General features: G+C 46.7%; 1 protein-coding gene across 2 annotated transcripts in view; it reads right to left on the bottom strand.

Annotated features, from left to right (window-relative positions):
- slain1a (SLAIN motif family, member 1a) overlaps positions 1 to 19,934 on the bottom strand; it is a 123,203-nt gene that overhangs the window by 73,774 nt on the left and 29,495 nt on the right. The window lies entirely within an intron of this gene.

The following is a 19,934-nucleotide window of genomic DNA, read 5'->3' as shown; positions in this document are numbered from 1 at the left end:
GAATTGGATAAATACTTGAAGGAGAAAAAGTTGCAGGAATACAGGGAAAGAGCGACGAACTGGATTATTCTACAAAAGAGCCAGTGCAAATTCAATGGGCCAAATAAACTCCTTCTGTGCTGTACTATTCACTGATTCAATGATAATGCCCTGAAAATGGCAGGGGAAAACTCACCGTCTAATCTGGCCGATGCCAACCTGCAAGGGGCACGACATGGACACCCAGAGCACCTGCCTATTTGAGGGAGCTGACCTATCGAATATGAAAATCTTATGATGTATCTCCCAGTTTGGGAAATATCTAGGCAGAGTGGGTGCCGCTCACTCTCCGCCCCATTTTACCTAGCAGTTCAACCAACAAACAAAATCATTCCCCCAGGCTCCACAAGAATACTGTGAACAGCTGCTACCCCAGCATCCCCCAACGCGGCCCCGCCGATATTGTTCCCCACCCACCCCCCGCTCCCCCCAACCACCTCCACAAGACTTACCTTGCTGCCAGTCAGGTTGGTCTCTGGGTTTATGCTGCCTGATATTGTACCACCGGAGGTGATGAGCTGCAGCAGGGCACCTGGAAGCATGGCAATGAAGCTTGATCAACATAGTCAACCAGGCCACCCATTGCGCTATCGATGCAACTATAGCATTAAAATTGGTTACTTTAGCTAAAATCTACCCCCTACTCTCTATTGAGCAATTTAACAATGTTGTTGCATTAGCTTTTATGGAAATTATATATTATGCAATAATGTGCAATATATTTCAGGCACCAAAAAAAGTGTCATCTTTAACCCAGAAAGTGTGCATCTCCTTGAAGGTCAAGGTATTACAGTCTTTAGCTTCAAGCTACCACACAGGCAAAATACAATGCTTAAAGGTACTGAATTATTCATGCAGTCACTCTCGAAATTGGCCATTGGAAGAACCAGCTGCATCACTATAAACAGGAAAGCAAATACAAAAATCCCAAGAATATCCAGATGCATGCACACACATGTAATGTACACAAACACGTGTGTATACTGCGCCAAAAATGTAACATTTGTGTCTGTGATAGATTATTTGTTGGATCCATTCTTGCTGCTCTCAGCATCCATAAGGTTAAAATTGGTTACTGCTGGTTGTTTTTGCAACCTGAGGACACTTTTCTAGAGCCATCTTTTGTTTCTTCACCTGCCCTATTACCACCCCCTTTTGTGTTGCCTCTTGCCCCCTTATCCCTTTGTCATTTAATCACTACTGCTTTCCACCCTATTACAGACCTTCCCTTTTGTTCAGTCCTCCCTCCCCCCTTGCCCTGCCTCTGTACTTGCTTAAAACCTGTTACACCTCCAGCTTTTGCCAGTTTTGATGAAAGGTTAACACTTCTCCCCACAGATGCAGTCAAACATGCTGTTTCCCGCACTTCCTATTTTTATTACAGTTTGATAGAACATAGGTTATTATATAGGAATTAACATGCATCTGTAGGTTAAATGTGAGGTAAGGAAAATAAGGAGGTATCATATTACTTGGAAAAGAAGAATCTAAGTGGGGTCAAGAAGCAAAGGGATCTGGGAATACAAATACACAAATCGCTAAAAGTAGCAACACAGTAGCCCATAAAAAAACAAAGAATTAGGGTTTATTTTTAAGAAGGACAGAATTGGAAAATAGAGAAGTTATGTTGAACTTGTATCGAACCTTGGTTAGACCACATGAGTACTATCTGGTCGCCATATTATAAGAGGATATAGAGGGTGCAAACAAGATTTACAAAGAGGTTATACTCATCAGCACAAATAGGCTGGGTCTCTTTTCTCTTGTAAAGAGAAGGCTGAGGGGGGACCTAATAAAAGGTTTTTAAAATTATGGAAAGTTTCTTTCTTGAGAGAAACCTGTGACTGATGAAAGGTCACAGATCTGGAACATTAACTCTGTTTCTCTCTCCACAGATGATGCCAGGCCTGTTGCGTATTTCCAGCACTTTCTGATTGTTTCTGTGTCATTCTATGTAATGTTACTGTGAATCAAAAGGTGGCTTAATATGCTAACATGTGTCAAGTGCAGACCATTGCAACTATTATTCTAATATAAAAGCAAAATACTGCAGATGCTGGAAATCTGAAATAAAACCAAAAAGTGCTGGAAATACTCAGCAGGTCTGGCAGCATCTGTGGAGGGAGAAGCAAAGTTAGCGTTTCAGGTCAGTGACCTTTCATCAGAACTGCAACTATTTTTCTGTTCAGAAATGTCCCCAACAGCTGCCAGGATAAGTGTTAATTTTCAGCAATCAGAAGTTCAAAGGGGTGAGAACGGATCAGGACATTACTCAGGAAGAGATCAAGCTACTCAGTTCGAATATAGTGAAAAGTGGATTGCCTAAAAGTAGTTTCAAGAAATGCAGTTTTTAATTACCTCTATTCTATGATCCCGTCCAAGAAACTTGGAGCTATATGTCTGCTGTACCGCAACAGTTTGGACATTGGTGTCCACATACACAAATCCTTAAACATAGCAAGGCAAAATGATAAGGTGGTTAAAAACTGCATATGGATTACTAGGTCTGATAAATAGAGGTATAGGAATAGAAAAACAAGGAGATCGTGTGAGAACTTTATAGATCACTGATAAACCCTTGGCTGGAGTATTGTGGACAACTCTGGGCATCACAGTTAAGGCAAGATGTGACTGCATTAGAAAGGGAACAGAGGAGGTTTACCAGAATGTGACCAGGGATAAGAGACTGTTCTTCTTGGAACTGAGAAGGTTACAAGGTTACCTCAGAGAGGTTTTCAAGGTGCTGACAGATTTTGATACGGAACAAAAAAATTCCCTCTGCCATGTGGATCAATACCTGGAGGTCACAGAAAGAGGGAAGGTAAGGAACAGTTTTTCACTCAGAGTTGTCAAGATCTGGAACACTCTACCTGAAAAGGTAGTGGAAGACGATTCCATAAATAATTTTAAAAGGGAGTTGGGCAGGTATTTGAGGATGAAAAACTTACAGGATTATGGACAGGAAGTGGGGATGTGGGATTAAGCATGACTGCTCTTTCAGAGGGCCGAATGGCTGGCTTCTATGCTGTAAGTTTCTATGATTCCATAAGCCAGTACAGATAGGGAGTGGGTCAACTGCTCGATGATAACATAGACTGTAAAGCAGTTGTGTATTAAGAGCTATTCCGATATTCAGAGGTCAAGGAGCACCATTGTTTCTGTTTTGGATTCTCAGGAGGTTTGGAAAGTTTGTAATTATTGCGAATATGGGGTAGTTTCCACATTGGGCATAATCGGCAATCTGAGTGCAAACTGCTCTCAAAATTGCACTAGTTTTCCGGAGTGAAGTTATGGTTCAAATTATCACTCAAAAATTTTCCATAATCCCAAATGTAAAATCTTCCATGAACCAGCGCAGTCATGCTTTTCTTGCATTAAAAAACTGATATATTTAAGAATGATAACTTGATACAGCTGAAAATTGACTTTTCAAAAAAAAATACCAACTGTGAAAAAGCTAATTTCAAATAACTCAATGATTTTTAAAAAAACTATTCAGGGCCATTTACTAGTTTAATTGGTGTACAGAAGTCAGATCCTTAGTAATTTTTTAAACATTTTAAAAGGTGCCTATTAGTGCCTATGTATCGGGGTAAAAAAGCTTAAAAGTAAGAGCCTCCTCATTAGGTCACAATGGGGCATACTTAGCGGAAACTTGCCACAATTCGATCTGTGACATGGCCATTTCCAGTCCCACCATTTTCTAAACCAGTGCAAAAGATTGCAGAAAGCCGAAGTGCACCGGATGTAACTTTTGCCTGAAATTCCTTGATTTTTTTTGAGCAACCAAACAGAAACGCTAGTATTTATGGCAAGTACTATAATTTGCCTGTTTGATGTTCAATAAATGTTTCTGATTGTTTATATTCTGAGCCACAAACTGGTAGAATGTTTTTGTTGAGCACAAGAATATACAAGGCAAACATGGTGTATTCCAAAAAGCATGAATACAGGGATGAGGGCTCTCTATTTGGAGTCTGGGTCTCGGTACATTTTCTTAAATATTTTGTGGGTGAAGGAACGATCTGGTTTTCAGGTGGTGTAACATCCATTAGCAGGAGTGGGCAATGTAGCTAAGCCAAAGGAAGTATTTCATATGAAATCCTAAGATCAAACAGTATTCACACACAGATCACGAGAGAACATGATGATATCACAATGTGCAGTGACATGGCTCTTCAGAACCATTGGCAGAAAACGTATCCACCTCAGGCCAGCAGTAAATAATTATTTAAAGGCCCAGTGGTTTCAATGTGGATAAATGTAGGATAATGCATATCAAAACAGAAATATAATAATAAACATGCATAACTTGAAAGGGTTCATTTTGTAGTAGGCCACTGGCTTGTGGGACACATCCCCTTAAAACAAAGGCACCGTGAAAAACTTAAGAACCTGATGTGGATTTCAACAAAACAAAAAGAAATTCATGGAGCCAGCAGGAACTGCATGTTAGTACTCAGTCATCTGGCACAGAACAAAGCCCTATAATAGTTAGGGAGGAATCCAACCCAACAATCTTACGAATCATAGAGCTGCACTTAGGAGACTTTGCCAGGCCAAACATCAGACCCATCAAACAATTCACCAATCAGCTCACCTTGTGCTATAAGGGAACAAAAAACAAATATGTAGGATCCACTGGCTGAGGCTGAAAAGGAAATGGATCATTGATCATATCCCGAAAGTATCTGGTTAGTGTGAAGCAGTTATCACTAAGTCAAGTAGTGGTATCCATCTGCACAGCATTTGATTACAGATTTAGTTATACTGGCATTGTACAGGTTAACGGTGTGACCATGGCCCAAATTTTACTTTTATCGGACGCGAGCCGTCCACTGACTGAAAAGTCGGTGACGATCCCGCCTCCACCTGGCCTGGGGATCCGGACCGCATTTTATGGTCCCCAGGCCTTTAATTGGTCTGGTCTGAGGCGGGACTTCCACCCCATTGAGGCAGGAAGTCCTGCCTAATGGAGCTGCTGCCAATCAGCGGGTTGCAGCTCTTAGTCTCAGCAGTGCCGCCAGGAGTGGCAGCCACTGCTGGGACTGCAACCCAGCTGAAGACTGAAGAAGGACAGCCTCGGGAGAAGGTAAGTTTTTGCTGCCTCACCGGGGGTGATCGGTCAGGCCCTGACAAGGCAAGGGTGGTTGATTGGGGAGACAGGAATGTGTTGGGGGTGGTTGGTGCATCGGGGGCGGTCCTCTGTCGGGCACAGGGTGCCTGATCATGAAGGCCCCCCACCCCCAAAGGCCGTCAGAAAGCCGCTTGCTATATTGTCAGGTGACTTTTCTCGGGCCTGGGCTACCCGACTGGCCAAGGGTAAAATCCCCATGGTGGCGGGTAGAGATGCTTAAGTGGCCTTTAACTGGCCACTTAAGGGCCTTGATTGGCCTGGGGCGGGCAGGCCGGTTTTCGCCGCCGCCCCGCGTAAAATGGTGGCAGAGACAGAAGCGGGTCGGGAAAGGCCCCCCCCCACCCCCGAGCCTCCCACTCCATTTTATGCCCCCTAACCCACCACCAACCCACTATTTGGAGGGGCATAAATTTCCGGCCCATGTGTACAGTATGCGATCCAATTTTGGGCAACTGATCTTAAAAATAATAAACACATCAGTAAATATTTAAACAAAGGTGACCAGGGTGATTTCAAGAATCTTCGGAACTACATTATGAAAAGAGATTCAAATAATTGAACTAATTTTCAGTGGATTACAGAAAGAGACATGTGAAAGATTCGCTATGATAAGCAAGCATCTTGAACTTGGACGATGACCTTAGAGGGCTAGAGGATGCACATATAACATTCACAAGTTTAAGCAATGCTCAAAATCACAAAAGCACTCCACCTTCCTGACCACCCCATTGGAGAGTGGGCACGTGACAGAGAAGGGCATTGAATCAGGTTTAACTGACACTGTTATGGAGCAATAGAAATAGAAAATACTACAGAGAGAACAAGAGGGATTATAACACTTCAGATCAATACACATCCAAAACATCATAAGCTGTGTGTTTTTCTTCATAGATGCTGTCTGACCTATTTATAGCAATTCTGGTTTTTATTTTAGAATTCCAGCCTAGCAGAGGAATTTAGCATTCCGTAAAATAGGGGATCAGGGCTGGTGGCAATGGTTGGGATTAAGTCCATGATCAAATATAAAAACATGAACTCTGGATGGCAAAGGCACATCTTCTCGCACTCCTGACTTTCTTATGTTCATAGAGTTGTACATTTTGTTATACTGTTACCCATGTTAATTTTAAGTCACTAAAGAACACTTCATAGAAAATAAATACTGAATTTTTGAAATTATTGTTGTTAAAATCAGAAACTGTACTAGGCATGAACAGCTAGAGAATAATGCTGTGCCTATGGGATATCCGAAGGAATTATTGCTCACAACTTCTGATCAGCATTAAAATGATGTATAAATCATATCCTCCAACATCCTCACCACATGTTCTGTAAAAAATGTTTCAGTTTATTCCTTTGCAATCTGGTTCCATCGCCACTGTAGACAGCATGAGCATATGTGATGTGTATTTAAAATGTTTATGCCTTTGAACATTTTCTTTAAAACAAGTTTTCAATGGAAGAGCAGTCTATTAATAGGAACATGAAAGAAACTTTCCTGAACTATAAAATATACTTATTAGGAACTGTTACAAGTAAGGTTTTTCTGAAAACTTTATATTTGTGTCCACAGCAAAAATTAACTTCCTGAGAGTCCCCTGTTAACCAAAACCTGTACCCTTGCACATGCAGAAACTGGGGTAATTTGTTACAGAATTAACAATTAACCCTTAACTGAATATGTCAAATTAGATACATTGTGAGATGCCATATGGCATTCTCCTGTTTACTCCAACAGACAGTAAATAACATACCGGTTAGCCTATGTTCAGGCTAAAGGAAATAGTTCAATTTATTTACAAGCAAGATGTTAAACAGAAACAGGAAAAGACACAAGATACTAACAGTACAATATTAGATTTTCGAAACTAGGTAATTTTACAAATTTACACCCCTGCCACTTTGTTTATTGGGAACTTGGGAAGCCATTCCCTATGATTCTCCATCCATTGCTTTAAACAGACAAAAAACAAAAGACAAAATATGGGAGACGGGTCTGAACTTCTAAAATTTTGAAAGGTAACCCTAATATGTAAACAGTTTCTAAACAAGAAACAGACAGACAGCTCAAAATGCTCTAACTCTTTTCCACTGTCACTCCGATGGACTTTAAATGGAGATGACGTTGTACAGAGCCCATTAAGCACCCTCGCATTATTGAAGCCATTTTAAAGTCCTGAAAACTATGGGATCAACTGTAAATTATATTTGATGGTTTTCTTTGAGGGAAGGCTGAAAAACAGATCTTAGAAAGAACTTGCATTTATATAGGAATTTTGACAATCTCATGACATCTCAAGATGTTTATAGCTAATTAAATACTTTTGAAGTGCAGTCACTGTTGTAATGTACCAGCAGCCAGTTTGCACACAGCATGGCCCCAGGAATAGCAATGTGATAATGGCCAGATAATCTGTTTGTTAGTGACGTTAGTTAAGGAATAAAAATTCAGCCAGGGTACCTGGGAGAACTCCTCTGATGATCTTCCTATATTACAATAGTGATTAAACTTCAAAGTACCTGTTTGGCTGCTAAGTATTTTGGGACATGGTGTGGTCATGAAAGATGCTTTTTGACACACGTTGTTCTTTTCTTCAAATAGTTCCACAAGATGCCTGAGAGGGCATCTCACTGGAAAGACAGCATCTCCAACAGTGTGGCACTCCCTCAGTGCTGTAATGGATTTGGCAATTTTGATTAATGTTTTGAACAATGTACAATTGAAACCCTCTTAGAACAAAACTTCCTTGATCAGTCAGTCATTTAAGATGCAATGAATAGGCTTGCATACACTTAACATTTGCCAGCAATTGAAACCATCATGCCTGATTGACATAAGCTGGAGTTAAAATGTAAGGTATCATTGTCCTTCAAAGGAGCTATTATTTGATTAGTACTTCTGCTTTCTGTCTCAGCTACGGATCAAAAGATCCTGCCTACATTCTTGGAGACAGCTGAACTCCGGTCTTCATTTTGAAATATGGTCAAGAAAAATCAATTCTATCCCAACACAAGTTGTTTCAAAATCACATAAATTCTTATTTGACAAGATGAAAACTTTCTTTCGTCACCAAAATGATATTGTTATTTATGATACAATTAGGGAGGCTTGCTTCAAAGGAAAATTTTCTGCTGCTCAAAGGTGGAAAGGAACATGTGGAACAAAGCCAACATTGTACCAACTGAAAATCTCAAATAAGATAAAGGAAAAAGCTTAGTGGTTCAGATAGTCACCGAGTAGGTATTTTGTTTTGAAATTTGAAAACCATTTCCCAACCTCAAAAATCTAAAATTCTACTCTGTGGTGGCATTCCTTCTGTAACTGTTCCTCTGCTTCTTTCCCAATCTTAATTCATTCTGTGCATTTTTCTCTGATTGTGCTCTACTTTGCTTCTTTCACTCCTAATAAGACTGTCACTTGCTTCCCCCCTCCAACCCACCCCCATTACCTCCATTTGTATATTCTTTTTCTGTCATTTTTCCTTCTCTTTGTCCCTTCTATCTTCCATATGGCTCCCAATCTCTGAATGGCAATCAAACATATTGCTTCACTGATGTACTCAGGTTTTATTACATATCTTCATAAATCAAAGTTCACAGTACACAGCAAGATGGCAGCTATCACATACTAAGTCAGTGGTAGGTGTGAAGATCATTCCACCCAGAATGCAGCTACTGCAATACTTACAAGTGAGAGAAACAGTTGGGATTAAGTTTAGGAAAAGGACACTAGGGCTTCTTTGTCAGTCATGGCTCAGTGGTAGAACTCACCTCTGAATCAGAAGGTTGTGGGTTCACGCTCCACTGGAGAGACCTGAGCACAAAATCTAGGCTGACACTCAGTACAGTACAGTACAGTACTGAGGGAGCGCTATTGTTGGAGTTACAGTTTTTCAGATGAGACATTGGACCGAGGTTCCGTCTTCCCTCTCAAAGATCCCATGGCACTATTTGACGAGAATGGGAGTTCTCTTTGCTGCTCTGGTCAATATTTATCCCTCAACCAACATCACTAAAGCAGATTGTCTGGTCATTAGCACATTGCTGTTTGTGGGAGCTTGCCATGCACAAATTGGTTCCCGTGTTTCCTATATTATAACAGTGACTACACTTCATGAGAGTAGTTTGTTGGCTGTGAAGCCTTTGGAACCTCGCGAGGCTGTGAATGGTGCTATTTAAATGAAGTTTTTTTTTCCCTGATGGAGCAATTGAAGGTGGCGGGATGCTGCTGGGTGGTATGGTGCTTATTTTGGAATTTGCACAGGGATAGGCAATCTGCAGGCTGAAAGCACGAAGCAACACTGAGGCCTGCCAGGTGTGCCCAAGGCCTGAGGCCAATTGGGCAAGCGTAGAGGCTGGCAGGCCTCAGGGAATGGATCTGGGATCCACCAGCAATCAGGGCTTGGCACCATTCATGGGTGCTCGATGTGTAATGGAAAAGATCCTTTGCCCAACGAGAAATATCTCCTAAACACCATTATTTAAATGACAACATTTGTGAAACAGTTCAATGAAATTAAAATATTAAGATTTTAACAGGTAAAAAAGCCTGCCTGGATTTTCAGAAAAGATATCAAGATTTTGTATTTGGGTCTTTGTAGAATGGAACAGCTGAATGACTGCAGGAATACTATGAGATTTGCAGACGAAAGTAGATATTAGCTTTTAATTTTTCATTGTACATTTTTGATATTTATGGTTTTGTCCATCCCAATGTGGGTTGTCCTGATGGCAGCATTTTTAGCTTTAAAAAAAAACTCAGCTAAACTATTCATTATTTCAGATGTGTTGCTGATGGTAGGAACTGTTTTAGGTGATGAATTAAGAGTTTCACACAAAATGTATATTGGTTTAAATGCGAATTTTGCTATTTTTCACTGGTAACAGATGGGTCAATTTTGACTTTTGGGACAGCGCGAGTCGGCCGCCATTCTGAAAATTAAGAGGCCCCCGCAATTTTGAGGCCCAGTATCATTTAAATCTGACAAACAAGCATCCCAGGGTAGCTCACTGGATAGAGGCCTCAAAATCATGCTGGAGCAAGTCCCAAAAAGGCAAATTGTGGGGAGGGGGGCAGGGGGGTGCTCACAATAGCAAGGGTGTGGGTGTCAATGGATGGCAGAGACCCAGATTATGTTTGTGGGCCCAACCGGAGCCCCAGTTTTGACCTAAAATGGCAATCAGCTTCCTATTTATGTCACAGGATCCCTCGATTTCCATATTTAAAAAAAAAGAGCCTATCGCCTGAAACAAGTAAGCGTAAATAAATGACAAAACTGGAGCAACGTTCCCTCAAATAAGCCACAAAAATTTGTTAGGCACAACCTCAGAAAAGTACCATCTCATTTTGAATTTTTCCATATCATCATATCAACCATCCTTATAACCTCTCAATGAAACTGCCAACCTGCACCATATTGTGAATCCGAGGTCCTGGAAACCTGACTGAGGTTACGCAAACATATTTCATGTAGGACCCTAACAGTTAGCAGAGAGGGGAAATTGTTATCATCAGTCTGGCCTGGATTCAATCCAAGATCTAAAACAGCAGACAGTGCACAGACCATACAATCCAAAATGAAACTGCTCACTTGTTCAAATTGTATTGGTTATTTTTGCGGGAAAGCTGATGATGTTGGCATTACAGGTTACTGTTTTAAACTGTGATATTTTTATGCCTGCTATTGAGAAATATTAAAATAAAATGAAAAGGATTGGATAGGAATGCATTTGATTCACTGCAACTACAAATGCTTTTTTGAAAGACTGAAAATAACTGTACCTTTTATTCTGGTTTTAAACTGCATTGTGTTCACTATGTTTCAATAATACTTCTGTTCAGGCACTTTTCATTCATAATTCTGACCCAAGCTTCTGGAAATGCAATGTACATCCATACTTTACCAAGGGATATTAAAAACACGTTATAAAAGATTTTATGAATGATTACACCTGATCAACTGATGCAACACGGGGAAAATAGCAGAAACCCATTACATCAGATTTCCACCATTTAGCACTTCAATTTCCTGATCAGCTTTTGTACTGTTTCCAGGAACACCCACCAGCGTGTGGTTAATGACAGTAAAATTAGGCCCCCAGTTGTGTTATTTAGATGTCTGCGCAATTTCTCAGTGGTTACATCAGTACAATAATCAGCCATTGAAAATTTGGAGAACCATTTTGAAGCTATTTCCTGTTAGCTTGGCTCACTTCCATCTTCTGGCTGGGCCATTGTGGTCTAAACCTGCAAAACCAGCACCTGAATAGATAATCTAATTGACAGGCCAATGCTGAGGCAATACTGCAAGGTCAGAGGGCAGTCAGGCTCAAATTTATTTCCTGGGCGGAGACAGGGTAAACTCAACAGCCAGCTCATCCAGGGCCTGTTAGAGTGCAGCTCAGTTAATTTTAACGACCAAACCAAAACAGCCATGAATTCAGAAGGAAGCTGTCACCTGGCCATCAAAATTAGGCAGCACGAGGACTCAGGGAATGGTCCCCGATGCAAGGAAATTGTTCAGAGAGGAGACTTCCAGTCAGGGGGAGGTGCAGGTGGAGATCTGGGGCACGGGAGGCCCCTGGTTTCATTGTGGGACCCAAAGGAGCAACTCAGCTCCTCCTGGTCCACAAGGTAACCTGTAAAATAAAATGTAAAACTTATCTTGTTGGATTTCTTCTGTCCCTTGTCCATGCTGTTGTCAAGAACATTGTCCGACCAGCAATTTGTTAACATTAAAATTTAACCAGCATCTGGATGTTAGTGAGTGGTTAGAGTTTTTTCCCCTCATCAGAGAGCGATGTGGAGTCAGCATTATAGCTCGGTTTGATGCCACCACATTGTTTAAAACAGGTACTAGTACCCATAGTACAACTATGTTCCTAGCCAATTTTCACAAAGCAATTTTTAAACACTTACATTATAGCATATTAATCAAACGGTCCACTTGAAATTGAGAAATAACATTCTAATGAGCAATAAAAATGTTTCACAACCAATGGGCACTGTGCGGTAAAGTGCTTTTATGCACCAATAATATCAATGTAATTGGTGCTCTGATGCTTTATTAAACATGGTGTTTAATTAGACTTTTTGTTTACTTATTATCTTAGTGGTGCCATAGGGTACTTGCCACAATGCTTTTATGTTCCTGTTTGGTGACACTGAAGCAACTGAGTGACACCCCAATTGTGTAATTAAAAAAGGCCCAAAAACCTCATGTAAAATTGTACAAAACAGGCAAATGATTTACTACATTTCAGCAGCTATTGTGCAACAACAGGCAGTCTGAGCGCTGGAATTGGGGACCTGGAGTTAATTAAAGGATGTTTGCATTCTCACTTTTTGCTATTGTTAACATTCCATATTCAAGCATAAAGTCATCACTGTAGACTTGTAAATCCCAAGGACTGTTAAAATATCACTTCAAAATGTGATGAGCAGCAAACCACTTCCAACACACAATGGTTTTAAACCGTGTTTTAATTTTTAATGAGGAGGTTAAACTGGTAAATAATAATCTGATTTCACTGTGGACGTGAACCTCCTTTACAATCAAAAGGAAGATTAACATCAAATGACACGACACCAAAGGACCAGAAAAATACATCTTAGACCAGTCAACCAAGACCCAGGACAGGATGAAACAGGTCTATTATTACACAGTGTCACATGTCAATTGGCAAATGCTATAAAACATGATTCTAACACAGACAAGAAAGCTAAAGGATTGAAACAGTGTGGACGAGTGACACAAATATCAGGGGAACCTTGGGCAATACAAGAAGGTAGAAATGGCCTCTTATAGTCTAAAACTGTGGAATATGATAAAGCACTGAGTTTGAACAAATGGTGAGAAGAGGGAGTGAGGAAAAGGGGATGGAGGGAAGTGAGGAAGAGCCGAGAGCCTGAGAAAGGAAAGAAAAAAGACGGGAGAAGTGGATGAGAAGAAGAGGAGACAGGATGAGGAGGAGAAAAGGGGGAAGATGAGGAGGAAGAAGGAGGAGGAAGAAGGAGAAGGAGGAGGAAGAGGGAAATGAGGGGAAAGAGGATGAGGAAGATGGACGTTAGGGGGAAGAGGGCAAGGAACGGGGAGGGGGAGAGAATGAGGAAAGGGGAGGGGGAGAGAAAGAGGAAAGGGGAGGGAGCAGAGGGGGAGGGGTAGGGGGAGGGGGAGGGGGTGGGGGAGGGGGTGGGGGAGGGGAAGGGGGAGGGGAAGGGGGAGGGGAAGGGGAGGGGTAGGGGGTGGGGGAGGGGTAGGGGGTGGGGGTGGGGAAGGGGGTGGGGAAGGGGGTGGGAAGGGGAGGGGGAATGGGGAAAGGGGGAGGGGAAGGGGGAGGGGAAAGGGGGAGGGGAAGGGGGAGGGGAAAGGGGGAGGGGGGGGAGAGGGGAGGGGAGGGGAGGGGAGGGGAGGGGGAGAGGGGAGGAGGGGAGGGGAGGAGGGGGAGGGGGGGGAGGGGAGGGGAAAGGGGGAAGGGGGGGAGGGGAAGGGGGAAGGAAGGGGGGGAGGGGGGAGGGGAAGGAGGGAGGGGAAGGAGGAGAAGGAGGGAGGGGAAGGAGGGCAGGGGAGGGGAAGGAGGGGAGGGGAAGGAGGGCAGGGGAAGGAGGGCAGGGGAGGGGAAGGAGGGGAGGGGAGGGGAAGGAGGGGAGGGGAGGGGAGGGGAGGGAGGGGAGGGGAGGGGAGGGGAGGGGAAGGAGGGGAGGGAGGGGAAGGAGGAGGGGAGGAGGGGAGGAGGGGAGGGGGGGAAGGGGGGGAGGGGAGGGGGGGAGGGGGGAGGGGGGGAGGGGGGAGGGGAGGGGAGGGGAGGGGGAGGGAGGAGGGGAGGGAGGGGGGGACGGGAGGGGAAGGGGGAGGGGAGGGGAAGGGGGAGGGGAGGGGAAGGGGAAGAGGGAATGTAGGACGGAGGAAGAGGGCGGGGTAGGACGGGGGAAGAGGGCGGGGCAGAGGAGGATTGGGGGAAGAGGAGGAAAGAGGGAAGAGGGCGAGGAAAGGGGAGGGTGAGGAAAGGGGAGGGGAAGAGGGCGAGGAAAGGGGAGGGGGAAGAGGGCGAGGAAAGGGGAGGGGGAAGAGGGCGAGGAAAGGGGAGGGGGAAGAGGGCGAGGAAAGGGGAAGAGGGCGAGGAAAGGGGAGGGGGAAGAGGGCGAGGAAAGGGGAGGGGGGAAGAGGGCGAGGAAAGGGGAGGGGGGAAGAGGGCGAGGAAAGGGGAGGGGGAAGAGGGCGAGGAAAGGGGAGGGGAAAGAGGGTGCGGAAAGGGTAGGGGAACAAGGCGAGGAAGAGGGGAAAGGGGGAACCGGGCGAGGTAGAGGGGAAAGGGGAGGGGGAACAGGGCGAGGAAGAGGGTAAAGGGGGAAGAGGGCGAGGAGGTAGGGGAGGGGGAAGAGGGAGGGGAAGAGGGAGGGGGAAGAGGGAGGGGGAAGAGGGAGGGGGAAGAGGGAGGAGGAGGGGGAGAGGGAGGGGGAAGAGGGAGGGGGGGAGGGGGAAGAGGGGAGGGGGAAGAGGGAGGGGGGAGGGGGAAGAGGGAGGGGGAAGAGGGAGGGGGGAGGGGGGAGGGGGGAGGGGGAAGGGGAAGGGGGAGGGGGAAGGGGAAGGGGGAGGGGGAAGGGGGAAGGGGGAGGGGAAGGGAAGGGGGAGGGGGAAGGGGAAGGGGAAGGGGGAGGGGGAAGGGGGAGGGGGAGGGGGGAAGGGGGAGGGGGGAGGGGGAAGGGGAAGGGGGAGGGGGAAGGGGAAGGGGGAGGGGGAAGGGGGAGGGGGAAGGGGGAAAGGGGGAGGGGGAAGGGGGAAGAGGGAGGGGAAGGGGGAAGGGGGAAGGGGGAGGGGGAAGGGGGAAGGGGGAAGGGGGAAGGGGAGGGGGAAGGGGGAGGGGGAAGGGGAAGGGGGAAGGGGGAAGGGGGGAGGGGGAAGAGGGGAGGGGGAGGGGGAAGAGGGGAGGGGGAAGAGGGGAGGGGGAAGAGGGGAGGGGGAAGAGGGGAGGGGGAAGAGGGGAGGGGGAAGAGGGGAGGGGGAAGAGGGGAGGGGGAAGAGGGGGGGGAGGGGGAAGAGGGGGGGGAGGGGGAAGAGGGGGGGGAGGGGGAAGAGGGGGGGGAGGGGGAAGAGGGGGGGGAGGGGAAGAGGGGGTGGGGAGGGGGAAGAGGGGGGGGGAGGGGGAAGAGGGGGGGGAGGGGGAAGAGGGGGGGGAGGGGAAGAGGGGGGGGGAGGGGGAAGAGGGGGGGGGAGGGGGAAGAGGTGGGGGGAGGGGAAGAGGTGGGGGGAGGGGGAAGAGGGAGGGGGAAGAGGGAAGAGGGAGAAGGGAGGAGAGGGGGAAGGGAGGAGGGAGAAGGGAGGAGGGAGAAGGGAGGAGGGAGAAGGGAGGAGAGGGGGAAGGGAGAAGGGAGGAGAGGGGGAAGGGAGAAGGGAGGAGAGGGGGAAGGGAGAAGGGAGGAGAGGGGAAGGGAGGGAGGAGGGAGGGGGAAGGGAGGGAGGAGGGAGGGGGGAAGGGAGGGGGGGGAAGGGAGGGGGAGGGGGGAGGGAGGGGGAGGAGAGGGGGAAGGGAGGGGGAGGGGGAAGGGAGGGGGTGGGGGAAGGGGTAGGGGTAGGGGAAGGGGTAGGGGTAGGGGAAGGGGTAGGGGGAAGGGAGGGGGAAGGGGTAGGGGAAAGGGAGGGGGAGGGGAAAGGGAGGGGGAGGGGGAGGGGGTAGGGAAAGGGAGGGGGAGGGGGTAGGGAAAGGGAGGGGGAGGTGGTAGGGGAAAGGGAGGGGGAGGGGGTAGGGGAAAGGGAGGGGTAGGGGAAAGGGAGGGGAGGGGGTAGGGGAAAGGGAGGGGGAGGGGGTAGGGGAAAGGGAGGGGGTAGGGGGGAGGGGGTAGGGGAAAGGGAGGGGGAGGGGGTAGGGGAGGGGGGGGAGGGGGAGGGGTGTGGGGAGGGGGTAGGGGAGGGGAGGGGGTAGGGGAAGGGGAGGGGGTGGGGGAGGGGGAGGGGGTAGGGGAGGGGGAGGGGGTAGGGTGGGGGAGGGGGTGGGGGAGGGGTAGGGGAGGGGTAGGGGAGGGGGTAGGGGAGTGGGGGAGGGGGTAGGGGTGGGGGTAGGGGTGGGGGAGGGGGTAGGGGAGGGGGAGGGGGGTGGGGAGGGGGGTGGGGAGGGGGTAGGGGAGGGGGTAGGGGAGGGGGAGGGGTGGGGGAGGGGTGGGTGGTAGGGGAGGGGGAGGGGTAGGGGAAGGGTAGGGGAAGGGGAGGGGGAGGGGGAGGGGGTAGGGGTAGGGGTAGGGGAAAGGGCAGGGGGTAGGGAAAGGGAGGGGGTAGGGAAAAGGGAGGGGTAGGGGAAAGGGAGGGGTAGGGGAAAGGGAGGGGGAGGAGGTAGGGGGGAGGAGGTAGGGGGGAGGAGGTAGGGGAAAGGGAGGGGGAGGAGGTAAGGAAAGGGAGAAGAGGCAGAAAGGGAGAAGAGGGAGAAGAGTGGGAAAGGGAGAAGAGTGGGAAAGGGAGAAGAGTGGGAAAGGGAGAAGAGTGGGAAAGGGAGAAGAGGAAGAGGGGGAAAAGGGGGAACAGGGCGAGGAAGAGGGGAAAGGGGGAAAGGGGAAGAGGGCGAGGAAGCAGGGGGAAAGGGAGAAGAGGAAGCAGGGGAAAGGGAGAAGAGGAAGAAGGGGAAAGGGAGAAGAGGGCGAGGTAGAGGGGAAGGCACTGAGCTCGCCCAGCAGCAACTGATGAATGGCTATTACCAAGCGGGTGACAAAGGCAGTAAAGAAGGACAGAGAAACAGTACCAGCTGTCCTCGTCTCCGCTGCAGCGGCCGTTGTCCAGGTCCAGGGTGTCCACCTCCTCCAGCAGCAGCAGCCTGGCCGAGCCGCTCAGTGTCCGGGGGCCGCTTCGCTGCAGCCGGCAGGCGGCCGGCAGGAGCGGAGACGGGGGTCAAGTAGCCAGGGTAAGCCAGGCTGACAGGCGGGTAGAGGAGAGCGGCAGGCGGCGGGTTGTAGCCGGGGTGAGGGGTGGCGGAGGCGGCGGCGGCGGCGCTCGCCCGGTTCTTGAGCTGCTCGTTCTGCCACTCGAGTTTCCTCACCAATTCCTGCAGCTTCTTCACCTCCAGCTCGGCGCTCACCTTGGAGCTAACATCCCCCGCCGCAGCCCCCATCACCTTGAGCAGCGGCGCCTCCATCCCTCCCGCAAAGGGGCTCCTGATGTCCGGCTGCTTGTAGCCTCGCTGGGATGAAGAGGAGCTGCTGCTGCTGCGAGTTTCTTCCCGGGCTCTGCCCCCCTTTCTCTCTCCTCACACAACAAAGAGCTGGCGAACACTGCGACTCGGGGACCGCAGAACCCTCCTCTCCATTGCAATCTGTGCCAACTCGCACTCTCAAACACCACCAGCTATTCTATCTATATGCGTGCTTTCTTATTCTAATACCACCATCAAGAACCACTTGTGTTTTTTTCCCTCTCTCAATCTGTCAAAAGCTTTTATTCCAAGGGTTTTTTTTTGTTGCTGTCCCACCAAAGCGCCGCCCACATCAAAGCAATAAAAGCAAAAATACTGCGGATGCTGGAAATCTGAAATAAAAACAGAAAATGCTGGAAATACTCAGCAGCTCAGGCTGCATCTGTGCAGATAGAAACAGAGTTAACGTTTCAGGTCTATAACCTTTCACCAGCAGTTCTGATCAAAGGAGTAATGCAAAAAGGACAACAGCTTGTGAACACCCTCCTGCTATCTACCCTTTGTTTATTGTTGCATCATTCCTTTATCTGAATATTTGAATGCATGTTTTCGTTTATAATAGATTCATTGCTGCAATTCTGCGTGTGTATACTTCAATCACATGTACCTGCATATGTACATTTCACTGTGTGTCAACGTAACACACACTCACTGAACTGTGTATACTTCAATGGCCCACAATTTGTTGTCAAAATAACAGCGAGGCTAACAGTGCTCTCCATCATTTAAGCACAAATGCCATCACAACTTCAGGCAAGGGCAGATGCACAGTTCGTTGCGGAAATCGAAGAGTTGCTGTCAGATGCAGTTCTCTGCCATTAGCTTCACAAAAACAGCATCTCGTTTACTGGCTCACAATTGATATGCATTGAACGGTGTGATGTTGGTGTATTTGTTTTGTGCTTAACCAACTAAAGTTGTCATAAAACGTTGAGTTGTGCCTATTTCAGTCTAAGTACATTTTCAACAATATGACAGGTGTTATTACTGCCAGTCAATCTGTCTGGTATTGAAAAGATAGGGCATAGATAGGGTAGATAGGAAGAAACTTTTTCCCTTAGCGGAGAGGTCAATAACCAGGGGGCATAGATTTAAGGTAAGGGGCAGGAGGTTTAGAGGGGATTTGAGGAAAAATGTTTTCACCCAGAGGGTGGTTGGAATCTGGAACACACTGCCTGAAGGGGTGGTAGAGGCAGGAACCCTCACAACATTTAAGAAGTATTTAGATGAGCACTTGAAACGCCATAGCATACAATACTATGGGCCAAGTGCTGGAAAATGGGATTATAATAGATAGGTACTTGATGGCCAGCTCAGACATGATGAGCCGAAGGGCCTGTTTCTGTCCTGTATAACTCTATGACTCTATGAAAATTAACTATTATAAGTGTGGGATTTCATTCCTTTAGGTTTTAATTGTTGTTGGCGATTTAAAAAAAGTAAAGCTTTAAATATGTTTATACTTCCCTCTCTCTTAATCCAATCTTTCTTTCCATCTCTAGTTCTCTTTCTGTACTTGATTTGGCATTGAATTCATCCACTTCCTTCTCAATTCTAGCACTGTTAATTTCTCAAACGTTCATTCTGATTGTTTGAAGATACACGGTTGCTTGTGCTGTTTACTTGGGTCCCAGATGCCATGTTTCCCTCACTGCGATGTTATTAGCTTGCACTTTCAGCTACTTGCTACAAAAAAAAATTAAAAACTTGAACTTGCAAGAGCAAGTCTAACAATGACACCATTAGATGCCTTGCCACAGCAAATCAGGACGTGTATATATGTTTCAATACACACACCCCTATGTACATATATTTCAATTTCTACAACCATTCAGCGGATTCTGATGAATTGAGTTTGTCAGTCTCAATCCAGTCCCTTGTGTATTGAGACCAATGACATAAAACAAGCTCCAAGTTAGCAAATGTTGGTAATCTTACTCAAAAAGCTCACAGGATGGTTGGTAGATGAAACAAAAAATGCTGTTCTTAGTTGGGTCAAAATCAAAAGGTTATTACTTAGTGTCTGAAATGGAAATTGTTACATTTCCCAGCACTGTCAACTCTCACCTTGATCAGCACAAGAAACGTGGTCAAATACATATGTCTGAGATTTTTGTTCATTCAATTGATAATCTAAAATGAAGGATCAAGACTGAATATCCAGAATACCAGCAAGTCTGAAAAAAGCAAAACAAAAGATGAAGTAAGTGAGATATCATGGATTAGGTAATGCCAAACTTGGGTGTTAAAAGCATGGAAAATTGTAAAAGGAAGACTATGTGAGGTAAATAGTTATAGTTTTGAGTTCTGAGAAAAGAATGAGCTGTAGTAGTAGATAGTATAATAACTCTTGATTTCAGCACAGTGAGGATGCAGAGTGGAGAGAAAGCATTTGGAGGTAAATTTCAACCGCAAAAGGAACAGAGAGGAAAGTTCAGAGGAACACAGACTATATTGGTAGTAATAAAACAGTGAAAGACAAGAACAGTTGTGGTGCAGAGTTTGGAGGCTAGAGCTGACAGGGATTGCTTATTTAGGCCTTTTCTGGCATTCTGTCCAGCAACACAAAAAAAAGAGTTTCTCG

Source organism: Heterodontus francisci, chromosome 6 (genome assembly GCF_036365525.1).
Source record: "Heterodontus francisci isolate sHetFra1 chromosome 6, sHetFra1.hap1, whole genome shotgun sequence".
Lineage (NCBI taxonomy): Eukaryota > Metazoa > Chordata > Chondrichthyes > Heterodontiformes > Heterodontidae > Heterodontus > Heterodontus francisci.
Note: the sequence above shows the minus strand (reverse complement) of the source record. Positions and strands in the feature narration are given on the sequence as shown.